Genomic DNA, 3,075 nt, shown 5'->3' with positions numbered 1-3,075 from the left:
GCTGGCACAACAGCATTCTACAAGTATTTGCAATCTACCCAAAGCTTTTAACTGCGTCTCTCAAATATAATCTGAATATGAAGTTCTGAACAAAACTGAATATGTAAAATTTGTCAGTAATGTCAACAAAAAGTGGAACTGTGACAAGAGCTGACTGTGATTCTGCTTCGATAGAACAAGCTGCCAGGTCTGCCCCTAGCTATGCTGAGCTTCTAGAGAAGTTCCCTACGAAAGAGGACATGAAAACTGAAATTAATAATGCAATAGAATTTCACATATGGAAACTCTTCAATCAAACAACCACTGTCGAACCAAGACTTGCCAATGTCGAAGCTAAAATAAGATCTTTAGAGGAATCCATGGAAGCTGGTTCTTCAACACCAACTGAGAATGTCTTTGAAGAGATTAATAAAAGATCAAGAGATCAAAAAATGTGATAATTTTTAATATTTCTGAATCATGTAACCCAGATAATAATCACAAGACTCATTACAGATCAAAGATCGATATGATCTTCTCTGCATCAGGTAGTGTTGTCGGTGAGTATACAACTTTCGCATTGAGAAACAAGCCACACCCCATCAAGCTAATTCTACGGAACAAAGAACAAGTCCTTGCTCTTTTCTCTCAGAGGTGAATATCTCCAGTGACAAAACCCCACATGAGATTGCCTACTTGAAGAAGCTAAGGGAGGAACTGAGAACTCAAATGGAAGCAGGAGAGTCTGAACTTACCATCAAATATTTAAAATTGAACCCCCAAAATTTTTAGTCCGAAAAAAAAAAAACTAGCTATATTCAACGGTCACCACATTCATTGAGAATTTCTTTATCAGAATGTTAAACAGCCTCAAAAGCAAGTTGAGCGATCTAAATATTTCTTTAGGTATTTGTAACGCTGAACATTGTCTTGTACTTACAGAGACTAACATGACTCCTGACATTATGTAATTCTAAAACTTCACTTTCTTAAACCACAGAATTTTCAGATGTGATAGAAATCTCACTACCAGTGTCAAGCAGAGAGGTGGAGATGTCCTTGTGGCCGTGAAGAATGGTATCTTGGTTCAAGTGGTTGGAGTGGATTCAGTCTCTGAGTGTGTTATTGTATCTTAGATCTCAACCACCACCTTATTATTGCTTGCGTTTATATACTCCCATTAAAAGGCCTGGCAAAAATTTATTATGATCTTAATGCAGTAGTGGAAGAAGCAGTAACCACACAGAGTGCTCCTACTGACTTGATTCTTTTGGATGACTTTAATGTTCCACAGATTGATTGGAGAGAGGCTGATCCTTTGTTCCCTACACAGCAAGTCTCAAATTGTTCAGCGACTGACTGTTGGATTGAATCTTACACAATTTAATCACATTATTAATCACAGAAATGTTCTTCTGGACTTGGTATTCTCAAACATAAGTCTCAATTTTGATAACTGACTCTGTGCCCTTATTACCTACTGATGTCCATCATCCAGCTTTATCAATCACAGCCCCATTAGGCTCCACAGTATCTCTTATTAAGTGGTATTCCATTATTCCTGATTTTCATAGGTGTAACCTGAAGCGGACACTTGCTTATCTGCAAGCCAATAGACTTTATGAGCGACATTACAGGTGGCGATGTTAATGAGATGTTTGAGGCTTTGTGCAAAAAGATCCGATCCTCTAATTTTGAAATTCACCCCTATTAAGAAACTAGGGGCTTCGAGGTTCCCATGCTGGTTTTCCCATGAGTTTGAAAACAGCTCACTGTCGCAAAGAAAGTACTTCACAGGAATCACAAAGAGTCTTGGACGAGACTTATTGCATATGCTAAGTTCTCCTGAGCTAGAACACAATGAGTACCTTTCATATGTCGAGAAGGTTGCTGGCACCACCAATCCCAAAATCCTTTGAGTTTTTTTCAAAGAATTTATCAGAGACAGAGCCTTGTGTCCTCCACCCTGAAGTTAGATCATCGTGTTACTTCAGACCCAAACGTATATGTGTGAAATTTTCTCATCATTCTTCTATTCAGTGTTTGCCACTCCTACTGATCCATTGTCCCTGCTGGAAGGACCTAATAATCATAGTATATCTTCTTGCCAAATCACAGCCAAAGAAGTCCAACAAGTCCTCAGTTGCCTGGATCCTAACAAAGACTGTGGACCGGACAATATTCCACCGAGCATGTTAAAGCACAGTAGATATTCTCATTTCTGAGCCATTGGCCATACTCATTAACATGTCATTATGTACTGGAACCTTTCCAGATGCACTTAAACTGGATCACGTGGTGCCAATTTACAAATGTGGTTCAAAGGAAGATGTGTAAAATTATAGACCGGTTGTTATTTTGTCTGTTTTGGCTAAGACCTTAGAGAAGCTTGTTTTGCTGAGGATCTCACCTCTTATCAAGAACATAATTTTCACCAAAGCAGCATGGTTTCTGCCCAGGTAAGTCCACTGCCACGAAACCTGGTTTCTTTACAAAATGTGATAGTCAGCTCTTTTGTTGAACGCTCACAAACCGATATTATACATCTGTATTTCTAAAAGGCTTTCTAAAGAGTTAGCCACAACTAACTCCTTATGAAACTAAATGCATATGGTATCCTGAGAAAGCTTCATGACTTCATAGTTCCGGAGCTATCTATCGGATCACAAACTCATCATCAGGTTTGCCAGATCTTTCTAAGAAGAGTTCTGTTGTGCCGCAGGGATCGAATTTGGGTCCAGTACTACTCTGCTTCTTTATTAACGACATTGCATCTTAAATCAAGACTGACATCCCCCTTTGTAAAGACAAACAAAGATTTTTACACCAATTTCCAGCATTACTGACTGTAGGAACCTACAGTATAGCTTGTTTGCAATAGGAAAACTTGGTGTGACTTCAATAATATGTCCCTAAACTTGGAAAAGAGTATAAGCGTTGCCTTTAATAGAATAACATTTCTGATTGTTTTTCGTTACTGCCTCCAGGAACCAGTACTCAATCGATTCAAACTTCTGGTTGTGACTTGGGTGTGATTTTGACCAGGATCTAAGTATGGCTCATCATGTGGACAATATTTGTACTAAGGCATACAGA

The sequence above is a fragment of the Homalodisca vitripennis genome, unplaced genomic scaffold (genome assembly GCF_021130785.1).
Source record: "Homalodisca vitripennis isolate AUS2020 unplaced genomic scaffold, UT_GWSS_2.1 ScUCBcl_7454;HRSCAF=15148, whole genome shotgun sequence".
In the NCBI taxonomy this organism is placed as follows: domain Eukaryota; kingdom Metazoa; phylum Arthropoda; class Insecta; order Hemiptera; family Cicadellidae; genus Homalodisca; species Homalodisca vitripennis.
This window is presented reverse-complemented; position numbering follows the sequence as displayed.